Here is a 22,822-nt window from a genome sequence, read left to right as displayed (position 1 = left end):
GGTGGTGATCAGTTGATCCCCTAGGTCATACCTATAGGGCAACACTCTTAATTGATCATTTAATTAATCGTATAATGTTACGAGTTAATTAAATTACTTGAAAATTGACGGACGATTTTGGAAGTAAAATTTACGTATCATATTGAAATGTGATTAAATGAGATACGGTCTGAGTAATCGAATTGTATCATTACCCGGATGAAATTATTTTTTAAAGAAACAATTGAAATTGAATGAATTATTATAAATACAATCTGTTGTGATTTATAAATGGTAAAATATTTTGGTACAAGTAATTATGAAATTACTAAGTCAATTTTTGTATGTGACGTATTTTTAATAATACGTTGATTTTTAATATGTTAAAAAATACATAACAAATTTATGTTACATATGACATGTGACATATTGACAAAATTGACAAAATAAAATGGGTTCCATTTTACTGTGTGTACCGAAATATGGAAGGGGATTAGGATGATATTGTGTTGATTTTAATTAGTGGAAGACATAATCATTCTTTCATAACCTAGCCATGCAACCCTAGTTTGCATTGTGAAGGCAAACTAGTGCATGCATTGGCTCAATTTTTCCTTCCCTCCTCTTCCTCGCCCGGTTTTTCACAAGGGAAAAACAAAAGGTTTTTGCCTTATATTTTTCATATACACTACATTCATTAGTATGAAAATAATTATTCATTCACTCATCAAAAATAAGATTTTAGAAAGAAAAAAAATTACTTCCTTCCTCTTCTCCTCTAACCGGTTTTAGAGAGACAAAATACCAAATTATTTTTGGGTCATTTTTCACAAGATTAATATTATCTAGTATTCATAATATTAATTTTAATTAAGAGAAAGCTTTGGGTATAAATCCTAAGGAGAGATCCTACACTTGGATCTTAGTTCTTCCATTAAAGGAAAGCACAAGAACAAGAGAGAAAGGTGATCTCTCTTGTGCCCATAAAACCGAAATCTCCAATGTAAGAACAATGTTTCTTCCTTATTTTGTTTTAATGTTTGCATGCATAAGTTCCATCTTTAATTTTATGACAAATTAAATTAAAACATATATGAATATGTAAGTATATAGATCTACTTTTCTTTCATTTATTATTATTTTGAAAACGACAAGTGTTTTATTCCTTCTATTTTGTTTTGTAGATCACTTTTATTTCTCATAACAAATGGCCGCACCGAACACCAACGCCACCACTCTCACTAATGTTTCTTGGTACCGATCCTTCATGGATCGTTGTAAACTTGAAAAGAATGGGTCAAATTTCTCCGATTGGGATGCCCAACTCAAATTAGCCACTCAAGGTGACAACAAGTTTCGTTACCTCACCGAGGCCTCTCCACCCGAACCTAATGCTAAGTCGAGTGCTGCCACTAGGAAACCATATGAGGCTTACCACAAAGAGTCTGCCGCTATGAAAAATGTGTTGATTTTTGCGATGGAGGCGGATCTCCAAAGGAGAGCCTTTAAAATGGGCAACGCTAATGAAATCTATTCCAAACTAGTGACAATGTTCTCATAAACACCGAGGATCGTCCAATATGAGGTGGCCTCGGCATTCTTTGATCTCGATTTCAAGGAAGGCCAAAAGGTTAGCCCCCGCGTGCTCAAATTGTTGGAGCTAGTCGAGACATTGAAAATTCAAAAGGTTGAAATCCCCAAGGAGCTCATTGTTGATAGGATTCTTCACTGCTTATCCAAAGTCAAAGCATATGTACAATTCCGGGTGAATTTCAGTATGCAAGACAAGGACGTGTCTCTTGAAGAGTTGCACAAGTTACTTATGCAAGCTGAAAGAGACATGGGGCTAAATGTTAACCCACCTAAGGATGTGCTTAATATAAGCACTAAGAGCAAGGGGAAGTTCAAAAAGAATGGGAAAAAGGGTAAGAGGCAAGCTCCCATGTCCACCAAGGCTAAGACTTTTGAAGCTAGCACTTCCAAGACCAAGACGGGTCCTCTTGATAAATGCCATTATTGTAATGGTGTTGGACATTGGAAGAGGAATTGTTCCATGTATCTTGGTGACATCAAAGCTGGAAAGATCACTCGAGTAGGTAAATGACTATCGTTTCTTTTATGTTTCTAATTCAACTATGGTATTTTGATACAAAGTTGTGATAATGTATCCCCTTTTTATTGTAAATAGGGCCTCCTCCAAGCAAAGACAAGAGAAAAGAGAAGCAAGCTTGAGAAATCATGAAGGAGCTAGGAGTAGATACCAATGAAGCTTGGCTTTTATTATTGTCTTTATTTAATGTTATGAATTTTAGAACTATTTTGATTTCCGTGTTTGACATGGAAATGTGTGATCCTTTTAAACAATGGTTGTATTTTGGATTATGATGGCTTGGCTTGCAACCCAAGTCACCCCTTTTATCGTATTCGTTTGTTCCAAAAATTCGTCTTTAATTATATGCTTGCACATAGCAACATATGATCATCTACTTAAAATGATCCAATAGACAATCATAATGATGGGATTCATTATATGTCCACAACCTTAAGGCTTGTGTATGATCAATTATAAAGTAATGTTGAGTTGATGAACTCTCCTAAAGGAAAAACAATTACCAAGTAGACTCATCGAATCTAAAATCTATTAGTCAATCTATGAGATAGTCCTCCCTCTACTTCAAAATCATCACTTGTGTCTCATAAGCTATCACTGAATATCTAGTGTATTTATTCTAAAGATAGAGTGGGGAAAAATGAAGACACAAAGAATACAAAGAATAATTTGTATGCTTAAGTAAATGAGATCTACGAAAGAAAGAATGATTTGTATACCAAAATAGATAGTATACATGAATAGATGAGATCTATGGTCTCGAATAGATGAGATCTACATGACAAAAGAGACCAACTGAAGTAATCAAAAGAATATGTTCTTAAGATAACTACACGAGGAGACCAAAAGAAAGTTTTTGAAAGAAAATGACTAAAGAAAAGTCTCAACGAGAGATTTTGATAATTTATGAACTACATATGAATAAGAGTTTCAATATTGACATTTACTTAAGAGCCTAAATGAAACAAAGTTGCATCCTTGAATATAAATGAGATTTATGATTAAAAATAGCAAAGAAAGATATGCCGATGTCTACAAGAGCTAAGTTAATTGTTAACCACGCTAGTGTCATTACTTAACCTCATTATGAAAATGAATTGGTTAAACCTCCTTCCGAAAAAGGGTATTTTGAGAAGGACGTGTATTAAATGGGATTTCAATTTTAAATAATGACATTGCTACGCATCATTATAAAAATAAATGAGTTAGAGATTAAAATTTCTTTCCATAAGTTTAAGATTGAAACCTTTTCAAAATAAGTATTTTGAAAACATATGTTGGGAACATATATGGTTTTATCTTAATAACTTGGCAAAGCAAAATGTATTTCAATTCTTGAAATGTTTCGATTGAGTAGTCAAATACGAAACATGTGAATTGAGTGGGAGTTTGAAATTATCATGTGAAGACATGAAATTTAGTGGGAGCAATCATCTTGTAAAATTTATAACTCATTACTCATTGAGAATGACGAGCTAGTGCTATCTTTCACGAAAAGATATTTGAGTTTTCAATTCTGGATGAAAATGGACTAAGATGAATCCAATCACATCATGCGATGTTGGATAGGCATTAAGATATGCACATCAAATCAACGAGAAACGTAGGTTATTCATATCGATGAAAATTGAATTACCATAAGCAGTTATGGTCATTCATTGAACCTAAGAATGGTTGATCACATGATTAAAATTACTGATGTTTCCGCCATTAGAATAATCATACACATGTCCTATAATGAATCATATGCTAAAGAGCATGATGAGTCATTGGTAAGCCATATAAGAATCGTCATGAATTCTCGAGGAGAACTAATGAGCTATTCTAGTGTTTGATAGAACACTCTGTTATGTGACACGAAGTTTCACATATTGAAGTTTCGAAAAAGCGTAAGGATTTATGAAAATCCTAAGCTATTTAAGCTAAAAGGAGAAATAAGAAGTTTGAAAAGATACTTGGTTATAGTAAGAAGTTACTCAAAACTATTATTTTCAAATTTCCTAGGACCTATGAGAAGTGCTATGCTAATCATCTTGACAATTGTTGCAAGATCCTACAAAACATATACCTGGTACATTATGAGGTGGAAGAACACTTGACTAGTGCAAGTTATGTCATCCACCATAATTCGTTTGTTATGTGATAAACAACAAGAAAGTTCTCTCAAAGTAAAGAACCTAAACCTAGTTTGGGAAACTAGATATGTACTTGGTGAGATTCATGCTTTCTAGGACAAACATGAAAATAGAGGAAAATGCAATTCAAGAGTTTGAACACATGGACACATAGTGTGTTAAACTCATGTTGCAAACGACTAATGTTTACACACTTACAATATACATCACAAGGTGGTAATATGATATTGACTACCCGAATGTGATGTCCACATTTATCGTTTGAGTTACTATAAACTCACCTTATACTTTGTTACATCCAAACGGGTTGTAGAGACAATTGAACCCCGTTAAAGTGAACATGGATTAGCATTGTATTCGCCCATAGTCACTTACATGAGGTGACATCTCGAAGTGACTAGAGTGTGATGCGATTGATGGCAAGTTCAAGTGCCACAGAGTCATGTGAGATGACTAGTCGATCACATAGGCAGACTGTTAGGAACACTTTGTCGGGCCAATGACCGCTTATAGAGTTCTGGCAAATTTATATAGCCTGATCGTGGCAAGAGCTACTATAGTATTCTAATGAGTCGATTCTTTTGACTAAAGGCTGTTCGCCTAAGGTGGCACAGTTTCAGATTAACTTTGATTTATGTTACTACGACCTTCGTAAATGGGGTCAAATGGGCATATTTTGGGTTATGATGGTTGTGGCTAGTCGAAGGGAATAAGTGCGATAGGAATTGTCCACCCCTTGTCAGGGTTATAACAATATCTCAGGGCCACTCGAGGAGTAATGAACTGGAAATTCGTGGCCACGCTCGGAAGGTATCTATGGTAGATAATTCTGGTCAATCGATTTATTCTCCGGATCGAGGAAACCACTCTCGATATGATCACTTGCAAGTACGACCTGAAAGACACCTTGCATTCAGTGGGAGATAGTAATAGGACAAGAGAATTGATGACGCACACTTGTCGAGGACAAGTGGGAGATTGTTGGAATATGTGTCCTCCGACAATAATGCGATCACAACTGTTGATCATGATGATCACATGTTTAAGTCTCATTTTAAGAATACATGAGGGATGTAATATTTTATACCAATCGGTCCACACATATCGGTAATGATTGGTGACTAGAGTTTGACATTATTGTCGTGCGACGGTGATGATCAGTTGATCCCCTTAGGTCATACCTATAGGGAAATACTCTTAATTTATTATTTAATTAATCGTATCCGTCGAGTTAATTAAATTGCTTAAAATTGACGGATGATTTTGTGAGTAAGGTTAACGTGTCTTATTGTAATTCGATTAAATTGGATACGGTCTAAGTAATCGAATTGTTTTATTACTTAGATAAAATTATTGTTTACGAAACAATTGAAATTGAAATTGAATGAATAATTTATTATAAATACAAGATGTTGTAATTTATAATCTGATAAACCGTTTTGGTACAAGTAATTATGAATTACTAGTCGATTTTGTATATGACATATTTTATGAGTATGTTGATTTTTAATATGTTAAAAATACATTACAATTTCATATGTCAAGTAACATGTCACATATGTTACAATTGACAAATGACAAAATAAAATGGACCATCCATTTTATGTTAAATGTGTCGAAAATATGGAGGGAGTATAAGGTTTATATTGTGTTTTTATTTTAAGTGGAAAACACAATGAATACAACCTCATATAGCCTTGCATACCTAGTTGATCTTGAGAAGAACACAAACTCATGCATTGGGCACTAGTCACCCCTCCCCACCGGTTTTCCAAGAGGGAAATATAGAGGATTTTTCCTCTATTATTCATTCTACTACTTACATTATATTTTCTAGTGTATGCAAATATCATTCTCTCTACACCTTGTGAAAAATTAGAGAAATAAAATCCTCATAAATCTTTCCTCTCTTGGCCGAAAAATACAAGAGAGAACAAAACTTTTTTTGTGTCAAATTTTAAGTAAGACTTGTATTATATCTAGTACAAAATAATATTAGTTATTAAGAGGTTTCCTTGGGTATACACATTTGGGAGAGGTTCTAATTTGGACCTTTGTTCATCCATAATAAGGAAGCTCAAGAACTAACAAATAGGTGAATTTGTTGGTGCCCTTTAATCCGAAATCCCTAAGTAAGATAGAAGATTTCTTCTCCTATCTTGTTTTAGTTTGCATGCATAAGATCTAACATTTATTTTATGACTAAATAAATTAATTCATATATGAATATGTATATTAATGAGATTAATAATGCTAACATTACACACCAAGCAATCAAACCCTGATTTGCGAGAGGGATTCCAATCCAAATAAAATGTGTAAGGAGGGTGCCCTAGCCTCGTGGTCGAAGGTGATGAAAGCTCTTTGACGAAACATAAATGTGTAACGTCAACGGCATGCTTGACTCAGTCGGGATTCGAAACGCGGGGATGAGAAAACTCACGCTGACGGGACAAGCCAATTGGTCGGTAAAGGTTAGGTTGTGGGCCCAGACAAGGAACCCGACTTATGACCGTAATATCAATTAATACACATTAACCACGACCTCGTTCGAGTTTCACCTCTAAGGATCACAAAGACACAAGTGTCCTGGTTTTCCCTAGCGGAGTCGCCAATCTGTGGACATGGGCCACAGGCTGGTCTGTTGATTTGGGCCACCTACCGATCTGCGGTCACGGGCCACCTGCACGCAAAGCCAATCTGTGGAAATGCAGCGGTCTTTTGAAAGTCATGCTCGGCGGCGTAAAAATGTGCTTTCGACCGAATCGTTTTAGATCGGTCGGTTTCATCTCGGTAAAGGTCTCGATACGATGCAGAGATGTTCGAAGTCGCCACCAAGCATTTGTGGGATTCTTGGAACCCGTTCGAATAATAGGTACTAAATAAAAGGACTCGTCCCCCTTTTAGCATTCTATGCGTGCCTAAAATGACTCTCGTATGCCCTGGATAAGGCCATCCACCTTCCAAAGGTTCTGAGTAAGGGGTGAGGGTACGTATTGGGAAGCCCTTTAATCGGAGACCCAATCCCGCCCGCGTTAGCGGCCTCTACTGATCGATCGTGGTTGTTTAAGTGCAAAAATTGATAAAACGGTTTAAATGCATGAATGCGCATCCAAACGTCTTAACCTAACGTGTGAAAATTTCCTAAGTCGGTTGTTTATGCATGTACTAAGAAATTGGTGTCAAAGTTGGATTTAGATTGATTTGCATGTGAAACGTAAATTAAACATCCATTTACCAAATTCAGGTTATGATGCTTAACACGATCCATTTATTTGGAAAAGAAGTGTGTTTAAATGACAAAGTATAAAATGTAAACTCATCAATCTGATCCGTCACGTATTCGGATAAACCATAATCGGGATCATCCTAGACAAGTACCAAAATGAGACAGAAGAGTGCCAGGCAGCCCCATTGGGGCGCGAGCCTATTGGCGAGAGAAGGGGCTATGCCCAGGTTTTTAATATATGAAAACAGACGGCCTCTTGGGGCGCGAGCCATGTGCCGACCCAAGGGGGCATTTCCTGGTTATTGAAAAGGTTATTTAAAACCGTATTTTGTGATTAATGATTTACACGTATGATTTGCATGACTCGGAATAATTACTATTATGTTAGTAATATTCATTGTCGTATTTGCAAGTTTGAAAAGCATAGTAAAATGTGTAAAAGGAAAATGTTTGATTTGAACTGATTATGTTAAGTTCCATTATTTGTAATTAGTCAAGTTTGTCATCGTACTCGGATTAAACCGACATGGTATAAAGAACCAAGGATGATTATGGATTATGACTAATATAGTTACAAATGTAAACAAATGAGAAAAATGGTAAATAAAATAAAAGGGGTTAAAATACCCATTAAAATGTAATTTCACCAATAATATCATCGAGTCACGGAATAAACCGTCATGGTATAAGGAACCAAGGATGATTTTTGTATTGGTCAAAATATGTTTATCATAAAAATGGATTAAAATGGTAAATAAGAGAAAAGACTTTCCTTTAAAATGTAATTAACCAATTAATATCACCGAGTCACGGATTACACCGTCATGGTATATGGAACCAAGGGTGATTATGATTTATGGTTAAAAAGTTTGTCATAAAAATAATTTAGAACATTTGAAATGGTAAAAACCGATTACAAATAAGAAAGAAATAAAGAGAAAAGACGAGAACAAACATGGATGAGTCTGATCCGATAACCCACAAGAGGCGCGAGCCTCTTTGCATAGCAAATAAAGGGCTTCTGTCTCGGGCCAAAACTCAGTTTTGGCTCGTCTAACCTATATTTGAATCGTGTCATGCATTGTTCATGCATATAAACTCATAAAACAGTAAAGACGTGAAATAAATGAGATATTTAGACCCTCAAACTTACATGTATTGATGTTTACGAAGTAGACGACTTTAGAGAGGGTTTTCTCGTTGTGACTAATCGCGATCAAAGAAGTTTTAAAAGGTGCCTTAAAAAAGGATTTTGTTTTGAAAATATGTTAATTAAAACATGTTGATTAATGTTGAGTTGGTCGAATGGGTCGGTCGAATGCACGGCGACAGTACCAAACAAAATGTGTAAGGCTTGTGTTTACGGTCGGTAGGTCGTAAACATATGTCGATTTTGTGACTTAGGAAGTCGAGTATAGAAGTTTAAGGGAGATGTGAGGAGGGCGGACTCTCGCGTAGGGATTATGGTGTGTGATGGTGGGTATTTATAGAGAAGTGTGGGATGGTAGGTCGGTCGAGTTTGCTTGGAGGCTAAGCAGACACCTGCTTTAGGCGTGAGCTACCTCGTGATGTAATGGGGTGCCCTGTCCTTTTCAATTTGGACATGGCCAATTCTCCATCCATTGTTTGGTTGGTTTATGATCGGTCCGTTTCGTGTTCACAATTAAAGGTGTGGTCGTTGGGTCACGTCCGAATCAAAACACAATTTATAACTTCACAAACAACTCTACAATTAGTAAATAGGCAAGTAAAGGTCGGATCCCAAGGGACGGGTATTGAAATGAGATTTCTATTGAAACTAGTGGTGTCTTAGGGGTGTCACAATTTGGGTTGATGTAGAAGATCACTAACTAAAACAGCAATGAAAATAAACAAGCAAGATGAATTAAAAGGGGTGTAAACAATTGATTGAAAAGCACTAGGGTGTCATGGGATCATAGGGGAATCATGGGAATTTATCATACAAACATGTTCTCAAATTATAAGCAAGCAATTATTGTTGTGATGGATTGAGTTGGGTTATATCTTACAATCCTAGGAAAGTTTGGGTCCCGGAGCCGAATCGATTAGATTGTCAAACACCTACAAGTCGACTTAATCTTCCCTACTCAACAACATGCGTGGTCTAATGAGACTCGAGTTGGGTTATGTCTTACAAGTCTCATTGAAAAGATAGGAGATGGTGGTAAATGCAAGGATTCATAGGCTTAGCATTTCATCAAAGATAACATGTGCATGAGTTGAGATCAAAACAAGCAAGCAAATAAAACATGAAAGCATATTAATTTAAGCATGAATCATTCCCCATGTTGGTTTCCCCTAATCACCCATTAACCCTAGCTAAGAGACTACTCACTTATTATCATGTTGATCATGCTAACAAGGTTGTCAATCATACCAACAAAATGAAACATGATGAATAAATGTAAGTAATTAACAATAATTTAAAAGGGATTAAGAGAATTATACCTACTAATGATTCCAATAATAAAGCAAAGATAAAAGAAATACTTGATGCTTGATTGAGAGGTTGTCAATCTCCCAAAAATAACCCAAATAATCTTCAATTACCCAAAATAAAGGATGAACAAAAGAGAGATTAAGGAAATAAAACTTGTATTAGAACTTGATTAATTGTTGATTACAAAACTAAAGAGAGATTTGATTGATATTAACTCTCTAATTATTGATAAGAAGAACATGCTCTTCTAATTAGACTAATGGGGTATTTATAGAGGAAATTAGGGGGATGCATTAGGGTTAACTAAGGGCTAAACTAGTAATTACACTTTTTAGATTGAGCAGGGAGGAGCCGGTATTTTCCGAAAGAAGGGCTTCTTTCTTTGTAGCTTGGAGAATACGAAAATGCGCTGTAGAGGAATCCGAGCGGATCAGGGTCGGGACGGGCGGATTCTGGCGATGGAACCCGAGCGGATTGGAGAGAATCCGGGCGGATTGTGGTGGCCAATCCCGAGCCTCTTGGTGGAAAACCGCACGGATTGTGTAGGTGGAGGACGGCCGGATTGTAGACAATCCGCACGGATTGTGCCTCAGCAAGACTTCTTCTTCTTTTCTTCCCTTTTCTTCATAAATTCCTTGGGGATTTCCTTGGGGACTCAAGGATCCTTTCTCAACATTGCTCATCTACTATCATATGTACAAAGGCCTTCTAATCTCGTCTCTCCTTGATGCTTGGTCATTGAATTCGATCAATTTAGTCTTGTTTTGCCATGAAAATGCAAGATTCTTACTCCTTTCCTACCAAGGGATCAAAATCTCAAAGAATATGCAAAACAAAGAACTAAAGATAATAAATGACCCAAATATGCACTAAAAAGCATGGGAACAAGGTTAATTCGGGGGCTAAATATGCGCTAATTATGGTCACATCAAATATCCCCAAACCGAACCTTTGCTCGTCCCGAGTAAAGAGGTGACAAAGACTAGGACCATTATTTAAACTAACTTAATAACATAGCCGATATGAGACAATTAGCGGGTCTCACTCCGCCCCTTCAACTCACAACAAGACAACCATGAGGTAGAATGCCTTCTTGCAAGGCAAGATGGGTCTTGCCAAAATGGCGACACATCCAAACATTAAGCACACAAAATCACATAATGGATGCATCTAAAAAAGAATAGCCACTTTCCTCATCTAAGTGGCGGAAATTATCTACAAGGGAAGCAATTCAAGGGTACACATTCCTTCATAGATACAATTTCTTCAAACTACTAAGCCTAGAAGGATACCAATAAATCACCTCCAAGTTGTGTCAAGCTAGGGTACCTTTGTCCTCAATCGTTAAATGCTTTTGTCAAGAGTAGACTCCCTATGGTGTTAGAAACACTGGAGGATCGCGGAATTCCCCCTCTTGCCTAGACAAGAAGAAGGGTCGTCCCCTCTCTACCATGCACAAAAATGGATACGATGGATAAAGGGATCAATAGACATTTGAGTTTCACTTTGGGAGTTTGCTTTGTTTTTGTTTTTCCCCCCGATTACTTGTGGCATTTGACATTTGAGAACACTTTCTTTGCCATTTCATTTTGATTTTTGGCATTTCAATACTTGACAACTTTTCAACTTTTTGCATTTTCTTTTGAACATTTTCAAAGTCACCTCATATGTAGTGAGGGTGCCTTATATTTGAAGCATAAGAGTTCTATTTTTGCTCCTCTTTTCATTTGATGCATTTTTGCAAACTTTCTTTCACTTTTCATTTCATTAAACTCAAATTGATTTCTTTTTGTGCTCATTCCCTTTTGTTGACAAAAATGTGGTAGAACATGGATGATGGATAGATGCATGGTTTCAAGGGTCACCTTGAAATAAACGGTAGCCAAGGAGTTATCACACCACAAGGTACTCTTGACTAGGCCTTAATCCATGGGTCAAAGGATACTAGCATGACACATCCTAGGGTGTTTTACAAGTATTCTAACAAGCAAAGTCTTAAGAAGAAAAAGCATCTACTAGGGCCTATATACACTTGTCAAGCTTCCCAAGTAGACGGTTTCTCAAAATTTTTCTAACATGCAAACTACATGCCATGATGCAACTAGCATATAAACATCCTAATGCAAATGTTTCTACCAACTAGTATGTCATATAAACTAAGTGCAAGTCCTAAGTTCACATTGTTATACCGCATCAATCAAAATAAAGCCACATAGTCATTAACATAGAGAGGAAAAAGGAGATTGGAAAGATCATACCATGCGGTCTTCAATATTTTCATGTCTCGGATGTGGCGTAGTCGATCAATGTGAACAAGGATAAAACAAACACAATGTATACAAAACAATATATACACAAGACTATAAAAGGAAATAAACATGTTTTTGGGTTTTCAATTTTCAAATTTTTATGATTTTCGAAATTTTTCAATTTTTTTTGGATTTTTGAATAAGAGTTAAATGTTAGAATTCTCATCCCCACACTAATATGGGCATTGTCCTCAATGGCCAAAATGATGGAAATTATGCAAAGATGATGCATGATTTCTATACTAAATGCAATCTACACTAAGCGACACTACATGATGCATGGGTTTTTGTTATGACGGAGAGGATAATTTAGATTTCCTCCCGTTGTGTATGCATTAACTTCCCCAAACCGAGTGAGACACTATTGCTAATGTCCAAGGATGGGTGTAGTTCATGCACACACTATGCAATGCATGAAACTAATTTGTCATTTTGGATTTTGAAAATGGGAACAATAAAATGAGAACACCTTAATGGTACCGAGGTGTGAGTCCTCTATGGTGCTAGGACTACTCCAACAATGATCAAGAAAAACAATTTAAACAAAGAGAGAGATAGACAAACCATGAGAGGGTAGGAGCCTCCAAGGCTTGCTAATCTTCCATCATATCATCACCATCATCACTTTCCTCGTTAGAAGTAGTCTCATTGCCACTTCCCTCTTCATTTGCTTCTTCACTTTCTTCCTCATCATCCTTCTCTCCTTCTTCACTTGCTTCCTCATCAATGTTATCATCAACTTCTTCATTACCAACAACCTCATTGTCACCCGAAACGACCCTAGATGCACCCGGAAATAGGACTTCTCTATCCGCCCAACTAGGCAAAGGACATGATGGATCAAGTAGTCCTTGCCTAGCTAAGTGTAGGAGGGGTGGATATTGAGCCAAGTAAGCATTTTTCCGATCCTCAAAGGCTTGTTTGTGCATTGCTTGCATGAGAAGAGTCAAATAATCATTTCTAGCTTCAACTCCTTCCGGCTTGAACTCTTGATACTCAAAGGGGTAAGGTGGTATGACAATGGAAGAGGAGCGCATTTCAAGTTCACCCTTTTGTTGTTGGATAATATACTCGGCCTCTTTAGAAAGGGGAAGTAGATAATTGGTCCGGTGGACGCTTAGACGACAAATCTTTGAAGGCAAAGTGAATGATCTAGCTTCACTAGTGAGTCATCCATACTCGGTGTCAAGAGGGTTATGGGCAACCCACTTGTACTTGTGTATCATAATATGCAAATCAACAAGATGACCACCCTCCTTTGCTTTATACTTGTTATCCTTGTTGAAGTTAGGATCAAAGTACTTAGCTAGGATAGTGACTAGGCCGCCATTGACAATAACGGTAGTGCCCTTCTTCCCACAATCAATGTTGAGCCATCTATCTACCAAAAGCCTCAAAGAGTTGAAAGGCTTGGTGTGTACTCTTCCAATGTTCAAAGCCGATTCAAGAAGAATAAAATCAAGTTTCGTGAAATGGTTGGTATCTTTCCTTGCAATAATGGTGTTTCCTATGACCTTGTGCCATACTCTTATGCTTGGATGATGGACCAAAAGAGCACGACTCGCATGAAGATCCTCAAATTTCCTTCCGGAAATTGCCTCCCAAAGAGGGTCGGGGTCATACTTTCCATAATTCTTAAAATAACTCGGTTCATCACTAAGACCCAAAATTTCACCCAATTCTCTAAAGGAAATGCGTCTACTAACATTAGCTAGACGAAACTCGAGATTTTCCCTAGTCTCAACTTTGGTGACTTTCAAAGAACTCAAAAACTCCAAGGTAAGGGAGGGGTATGTCAATTCTTTTGATTCAAAAAATTTCTCTAATCCCATGGCTTTGAAAAAGGCTCTAGTTTGCTCAAGGACACCCAACTTTCCCAAGGTGTCTTCACAAATAAATTTGGTGGATTGAAATGATTTCCTAGCAAACTTGGCAAAAGTATCTCTATTGGTTTTGGAAATAAAAGTTACCTCTGGATAATGCAAAAGTTGATCGATTTCCGGAGTAGAAGATGTTGTTGCTCCCATAGAAGGTTGTTGTTGTTGTTGCACTTCCAAGTTTGGGGTTGCTACCACCATAGCCAATGCTCTCTTTGCTTGAAGAGCCTTTTGCCTTTGTGAAATTGTCTTTGGTGCCTTTGTTGCTCCCTTAGTCCTTGCCATTGATGAATTAACCAAGAAAAGAATGAAAAATCTTCAATTTGTAGTGTACCCAAATAGATTTAAAGGTGAAAGGCTTTGCCTTTATGAATTCAAAAATCGACTCAAAGGTTGAAGATTTTGTGCTTGGTTTTGATTTTTATTGAAAAAGGAGTGATTAATTTGTTGTTAGAAGGATGATTTGATTTGATTTTGGTGAATGTAGTTGAGGAATTTTGTTTTTGTGATGGAGAGGATGAGGGTTTTGATGTTTTGAAGTAGTGTTATGAATGAATGAATGAATGAATGAAGGTGGGAGGGATTTTATAAAGACCGAAAAATTTGAACTGCAGGGGCAATCCGTGCGGTTTCTGCCCAATACGGGCGGATTCTGCACTTTCTGGGTTTGATAAAACTCGCCTAAAGACGGGCGTATTCAAGAGAAGACGCTCGGATTCGCTGACACGGGACTGGCGGATTCTCCAGAAGACGGGCGGATTTCAGTCCAGGAATTTTTCTTGTTTTCCTTAGCAGAGAAGACGAGCGTCTTCTTTCCAAGACGGGCGGATTTTCAGAGACGGGCGGATTGCTGTCCAGGACGCCCGGATTCTCTTACAGTCAAAAATCTTTCAAAATTTTAGCTTATAAGGACGTGCGTCTTCAACCCAGTACGCTCGGATTGCATGAAGACGGGCGGATTCTCTTGAATCCGCTCGGATTCTACCCCTTTGTACCCGGATTCAGTTCCATCCGTGTACAATGCATATCCCTTATTGTCCTTCCATTCATCTTCATATCTCGTGTTCGTCATTGTGGGGGCGTTACTAAGGCATGATTAGCCTAGGCAATTGCCATCCCCACACTAAGCTAAAGCACTACACATCAATTGAAATTATTAGTCCCTCCCTCACTTCTCTCTCAAACATGACAATTATCTTGATCAAAGTAAATAAAAATCCAAAGATGACAAAAATGTAATACAAGTATTGAAATGCGAGTTAGGGAGTTAGAAATATTTACAAATGGTGATTTAGGGAGGACTCCACCAAACTCTCATTCTTGATGAGATGTCAAGGGGGCATGTTCAAGGTGTTGTTGATGTTGCTCAACACCTTGAAGAAATAATCAAAAGCTTGTTCGTTATCATGGTAGAGGTCTTCAATAGCCCTTTGCCCTTGTTGTCGATCTTGATCGATGGCATTACCAATGTAGGGATTAAAAATCCCTTCAAATTCGTCGTCCCAAAGACCACAAATTTCATTAAGTTGATCATTGAAAATTTCTTGATTTGATGGAGACAACTCTCCCAAATTATTCTCTTGGCCAATGAGGCCATCCTCTTCTTCTTTGATTGATTTTGATGAGCTTTGCAAGCTCTCCTTGTCACAATTCACTTGCTCTTTGAATGGAGCATCTTCAATTTTCTTCTTCCATTGGAGTTCCGATTTCTTCCTTTCATCCTTTCGGCTATAATGATCAATCATGAAACACGGTTCATGCAAACGAGGAGCTCTCATAATCTTGTCAAGATTAAAGGTTATGCTTTCATCTCCCACTTCTAGAGTGAGCTCACCATGTTTCACATCAATCACTGCACCCGCGGTGTGTAGAAAAGGTCTTCCTAGAATGATTGGAATGTTGGAATCTTCCTCCATATCAACAATGACAAAGTCCACCGGGATGAAAAACTTCCCAATTCGTACGGGGACATCTTCCCATATCCCTAATGGTGTTTTCGTCGATCTATCGGCCATTTGGAGTGTGATGTTGGTGCATTTAAGCTCTCCCATCCCCAACCTTTTACTTACCGAGTACGGCATAACACTCACACTAGCCCCTAGATCACATAAGGCTTTGTTGATCGTTGTGTCGCCAATGGTACACGGTATTGAGAAGCTTCCCAGATCCTTTAGTTTTGGAGGTGAACTCCCTTGAAGTATTGCACTACTCACCTTGGTGAAGGCGATAGTCTCAAGTTTCCGGATCGACTTCTTCTTTGTGAGGATATCTTTCATGTATTTCGCATAGGCCGGCACGTGATTGATTAATTCCGTGAAAGGAATCGAGACTTCCAAATTCTTCACAATTTCCATGAACTTTCCAAGTTCATCATCAAATTTGGGCTTGGCTTGACGACTTGGAAAAGGAAGTCTAATCACAATGGGCTCTTTCTCCTTGACCTTGTCTTCATTTTTCATTGAACTTTATTCTTTTGATGATTCTCCATCTTTGGGGTTTTGCACAATTTCTTCCTTATCACTAGCTTCCACAACTTCATCCTCAACTTGCTTCTTCGGTGCTTCATACCTTGTACCACTTCTCAAGTGAATGGCACTAACTGTTTCATGTCTTGGGGGATTACTTTGAGGTGGTAATTGCTCCTTTTGTCTTTGTGAGCTTGAAGATGCTAGTTGAGTCAATTGGGTTTCCAACATCTTGGTGTGAGCTAGGATGTTGTTGATGGTGGTTTCCTTTGCTTGGCTATCTTTTTGCATTTGAGTGAAAAATTCTTGTTGATTCTTTTGCATTTGGAGGACTGCTTTTTGGACATCAAAACCTTGGTCATTTTGGGGATTGTATGGATTTTGATTTTGGTAACCTTGGTTTTGATTGTAAAAAGGTCTTTGATTTTGGTTTCTCATGGGTGGTGGAGTGTATGTTGTTTGAGGGTTTTGAACATTTTGGCTTTTGTATGAGAGATTTGGATGGAATTTGGTGTTTTCATTGTAATAATTGGAATAAGGGGTACCACTCTTGTATGCTTGGAAAACATTCACTTGTTCATTTATTCCCCTACATTCACTTTGGTCATGTCCCAAAGTTCCACAATTCTCACATATCCCACTTGGGATTGATGAGGATGCCGTCATGGCATTAACATGATGCTTTGGTGATTTTGAGACTTCTTCAAGTCTAGCCATAGCTTTTTCAAACTTCAAATTGATTGTGTCAATATGAGCACTAAGTTGAGCACCCAATTGAGTAACGGAGTCCACTTCATGCTTTCCTCCTCTAGTAGCCTTGCGAGGTCTACTATATTGTGAGTTATGGACCGCCATTTCCTCAATCTTGTTCCATGTTTGATTGTCATCAACTTCGGTGAACATTCCATTTGATCCCATGTTGAGAATGTTCCTTGAATCTTCATATAACCATTCCAAAATTGTTGTACCAAGAACCATTCGCTAAGTCCATGGTGAGGACATGAGCGACAAATTCCCTTGAACCGCTCCCAAGCTTCATACAAAGATTCTTCATCCCTTTGCTTAAAACCCGTAATTTGAGCTCTTAGCATGTTAGTCTTTTCCGGTGGGTAGAATTTTTTGTAGAAAGCTAGAGCCAACTTCTTCCAAGAATATATTCCGAGAGTGGCCTTATCAAGGCCCTTCAACCATTGTTTCGCGGTGCCGATTAGAGAAAAAGGAAACAAGACCCATCGAATTTGGTCTTGAGTCACACCGGTTTGAGAGATTGCATCACAATAGTCGCAAAAGGTTTCCATATGAGAATGAGTGTCTTCACTAGGCATTCCCCCAAATTGGCTCCTTTCGACTAGTTGGATAAAGGCGGATTTGGCAATAAAATTTCCGGTTAGATGTTGTGGTGTAGGAGTACCATTGGGTAGGTTCTCCTCGGTAGGTACGGAATGTGACTAGAATTTAGGCATTGTAGGTGGATTTTGTGGGGTATTGTGTAATGGGTTCTCCTCTCCTTTTATTGCGAAAGGGTTGATGAACTCAATAGTTGGTTGAATAACTTCACTAATACCTCTCAAATTCCTCCTAGCAAGTCTCCTATTGTTCATCAAGGTTCTTTCAATTTCGCGGTCAAAAGGTAACAAATCACCTTGTGACCTTCTAGACATGAAAAATATCAAACAACTTAAAAACAATTAGAACAAACCTTGAGGAGTTTTACTTCCCCAAGGTGAAGAAAGACACAACTAATAACAATAAAAGGAAATCTAAATCAAGTAAACACCGTCCCCGGCAACGGCGCCATTTTTGATCGGTCTGTTTCGTGTTCACAATTAAAGGTGTGGTCGTTGGGTCACGTCCGAATCAAAACACAATTTATAACTTCACAAACAACTCTACAATTAGTAAAGAGGCAAGTAAAGGTCGGATCCCAAGGGACGGGTATTGAAATGAGATTTCTATTGAAACTAGTGGTGTCTTAGGGGTGTCACAATTTGGGTTGATGTAGTAGATCACTAACTAAAATAGCAATGAAAATAAACAAGCAAGATGAATTAAAAGGGGTGTAAACAATTGATTAAAAAGCACTAGGGTGTCATGGAATCATAGGGGAATCATGGGAATTGATCATACAAACATGTTCTCAAATTATAAGCAAGCAATTATTGTTGTGATGGATTGAGTTGGGTTATATCTTATAATCCTAGGAAAGTTTGGGTCCGGAGTCAATCGATTAGATTGTACAACACCTACAAGTCGACTTAATCTTCCCTACTCAACAACATGCATGGTCTAATGAGACTCGAGTTGGGTTATGTCTTACAAGTCTCATTGAAAAGATAGGAGATGGTGGTAAATGCAAGGATTCATAGGCTTAGCATTTCATCAAATATAACATGTGCATGAGTTGAGATCAAAACAAGAAAGCAAATAAAACATGAAAGCATATTAATTTAAGCATGAATCATTCCCCATGTTGGTTTCCCCTAATCACCCATTAACCCTAGCTAAGAGACTACTCACTTATTATCATGTTGATCATGCTAGCAAGGTTTTCAATCATACCAACAAAATGAAACATGATGAATAAATGAAAGTAATTAACAATAATTAAAAAGGGATTAAGAGAATTATACCTACTAATGATTCCAATAATAAAGCAAAGATAAAAGAAGTACTTGATGCTTGATTGAGAGGTTGTCAATCTCCTAAAAATAACCCAAATAATCTTCAATTACCCAAAATAAAGGATGAACAAAAGAGAGATTAACGAAATAAAACTTGTATTAGAACTTGATTAATTTTTGATTACAAAACTAAAGAGAGATTTGATTGATATTAACTACTCTAATTATTGATAAGAAGAACATGCTCTTCTAATTAGACTAATGGGGTATTTATAGGGGAAATTAGGGGGATGCATTAGGGTTAACTAAGGGCTAAACTAGTAATTACACTTTTTAGATTGAGCAGGGAGGAGCCGGTATTTTCCGAAGGAAGGGCTTCTTTCTTTGTAGCTTGGAGAAGACGAAAATGCGCTGTAGAGGAATCCGAGCGGATCATGGTCGGGACGGGCGGATTCTGGCGATGGAACCCGAGCGGATTGGAGAGAATCCGGGCGGATTGTGGTGGCCAAACCCGAGCGTCTTGGTGGAAAACCGCACGGATTGTGCAGGTGGAGGACGGCCGGATTGTAGACAATCCGCACGGATTGTAGACAATCCGCATGGATTGTGCCTCAGCATGACTTCTTCTTCTTTTCTTCCCTTTTCTTCATAAATTCCTTGGGGATTTCCTTGGGGACTCAAGGATCCTTTTTCAACATTGCTCATCTACTATCATATGTACAAAGGCCTTCTAATCTCGTCTCTCCTTGATGCTTGGTCATTGAATTCAATCAATTTAGTCTTGTTTTGCCATGAAAATGCAAGATTCTTACTCCTTTCCTACCAAGGGATCAAAATCTCAAAGAATATGCAAAACAAAGAACTAAGATAATAAATGACCCAAATATGCACTAAAAAGCATGGGAACAAGGTTAATTCGGGGGCTAAATATGCGCTAATTATGGTCTCATCAGTTTGGTATGTGGTGTTTATATAAGATGTCGTATAACAATATGGGCATCTAATAAGATGATTTTGGTGTTACTTGGGGTAGGTAATTTGTGTGCTTGACACGGGTTTGACCCGTGTGAGTCTGGATTTGAATTTCGAATCGGTTTTTGGCCCGGTGTCGGTTTTGACTTTAATTAGGGTCATTTTAATGCAAATGGCATGATAAAAATATTCATGGCATTATTTTCGACATTCGAGATTTGGGTTGACTTAGGTTGACTCAGGTTGACTCGAGTTGCGGGTTTCTGAGTCGGTTTTGGTTCCGAAGGTGGTTTTAACTCTAAATAGTGTTGTTTTAAAGGAAATGACATGATAAAGACATTCATGGGATTATTTTTGACATTCGGAATTTGGGTTGACTCGGGTTGACTCAGGTTGACTCGAATTGCGGGTTTTTGAGTCGGTTTTGGGTCCGAAGACGGTTTTAACTCTAAATAATGTTATTTTAATGCAAATGAAGTTAGAAAACCTTTTATGAAATCATTTTTAATATCCGAGTAGTGCTTTAAACCGTCTCATGTATAGCCAATCCACGCATGCATATCAAAAACACGTTACAGTCCGATCATCATCGGGTGATTTTTGGAAGGTGCAGATACTGGGTATCTACAGGAAGATTAGAAGGAGTGAGATCTGCTACAATTCTTTAGGATAGTCTAATGAGGGCGGAAGCGAAGTTAGTAGTATTTTAGGGTGAAATAGTGGACCAGAATGACCTTTTCATTACCCCTTAGACTGATACATGTGATTGATCTGTGACCTTAGCTACAATTATCTAGCATTCATTGATGAACCGACATCCTAGTCCCTTTCTCTTATCTGTTAGACTCTTTTATTTATCGTTGGTTTAATTTAGTTTTTAATCAAAACCCCCAATTGTGACATCTAACAGACTTAGATTAGCAAGTAGATAGCAACATAGCCTCCCTGTGGATTCGACCCCGACTTCCCTAGCTGTACTAGTTAGAGACCTCTTGGGTTTATCTTTGATAGGGTTGCGACATCCCTCATCAACAATGCCATAGATATGAAAGATCGGGATAACCCTTTTTGAGTATTTTATTTTCAACATGATAAAAATTTCTAGAAGTGTCGAGAATATATATACCATTAACAGAGAAAGTTTGACCATAAACCAAGTCATTAAGCGAAAATATACAACTTTTGTCTTTTATCACAAAATAAAAACGTTCTGTGTCTAACACAGATACTGATATAATATTTCTAGACAAAGTTGATACATAATAACAATTATTAAGATACAACTGGAAACCCTAAGCTAGACTAGTTACATATATTTCTTTGACTGCTGCTACTTTAAAACCGTTATCCATCCGAAGGTCTAAATCACCCTTGGCTAGCTTCCTTATGCTTTTTAGGCCCTGCAAATGGTTACAAAGGTGAGAACAACAACCAGTGCCTAATACCCAAGTTGTAGTTGTAGCGTAATTTATATCTATCATGTAAATTCGGATGAGAAATTTTTTGTTGGTGTCACACGACTAGCCTTGATATCATCCAAATACTTGGGACAATTACATTTCCAATGTCCCACATTGTCACAGTAATGACACATATCTCCCAAAGGAGCACCCTTCTTATATTTGGAAGTGTTATTCGCAATATCCTTTCCATAACCTTTGAAGGATGCGGGCTTCTTCCCCTTAACAACACTCTTTTTGAAGGTACCCTTACCTTTTACGGTAACGGCAAGTACACCCCTCCTTATACTCTCATTACTTCCCATATCCTTCCCTGCTTGAACAAGTAGAGAATGGAGCCCATAAAGACTTTTCTTTATGTTAGCCATTTTATAGTTTACCCTAAATTGGCTGAACCCCTTGACTTGAGATAGGGAGTGAAGCACACGGTCAACGGTGAGCTCTTCGCAGATCTTGCGCCCAAGCCCATCTATAGTTTCCACGTACTCAATCATTTTAATTACGTGAGCACTCACATATTGTCCTTCCTTAAGGCTTGCCTAAAAGAAACGGACGACAACATCATATTAAAGTATTCTAGGGGCTTGCGAAAACATTGTCGATAGCCTAGAGAATACTTCATGAGCGTTATTGAGCATTATGCATTGCTTTTGCAGGGAGGGTTCCATTGTAAAAATCAAGACGTTCTTGATTGCAACGGATTTCTTTTGGTATTCTTCGTGCGTTTGGTGCAGGGATAGGGGGATCGATAAGGTAACGTAATTTGCCATCGCCCGCGACGGCCAAACGAAGTTGTTCTTCCCAGTCTTTAAAGGTACTACCATTTGCTTTTTAAATTTATTTGTCCACGAATAAACGAAGAAATGAATCTTTTGATATGGTGGGCGGTTGACTACTTGTAGCCATAATGATTGCTCCAAAACTGTAAATCCCCGTACTTTTAGAATACATAATTATTTCAATAAACGTTTTTAATAAAATTATTACTTGCAAAACGTACCGGGCTAAATAATAATAATGGGATACTATTCAGTTGTATAACAGTGAGAAGGAATAATAGTAACAATACTGATAAGTGTAAAAGTTAATAATAATAATAATTAATTATATTGATATTACTATTGTAATACTAGCTACCTTACCCCACACTATTTAAATATTATTATTATTATTATTATTATTATTATTATTATTATTATTATTA

General features: G+C 37.6%; 1 non-coding gene across 1 annotated transcript; it reads left to right on the top strand.

The window, feature by feature from the left end:
• The first annotated feature begins 17,549 nt into the window (after window positions 1–17,549).
• LOC141589001 (small nucleolar RNA R71) lies at window positions 17,550–17,656 on the top strand. The gene has a single exon (XR_012519962.1). It is a non-coding gene; the product is annotated as a small nucleolar RNA R71 (small nucleolar RNA).
• Window positions 17,657–22,822: the final 5,166 nt, after the last annotated feature.

The sequence above is a fragment of the Silene latifolia genome, chromosome 6 (assembly GCF_048544455.1).
Source record: "Silene latifolia isolate original U9 population chromosome 6, ASM4854445v1, whole genome shotgun sequence".
Taxonomy (NCBI): domain Eukaryota; kingdom Viridiplantae; phylum Streptophyta; class Magnoliopsida; order Caryophyllales; family Caryophyllaceae; genus Silene; species Silene latifolia.
This window is presented reverse-complemented; position numbering and strand designations above follow the sequence as displayed.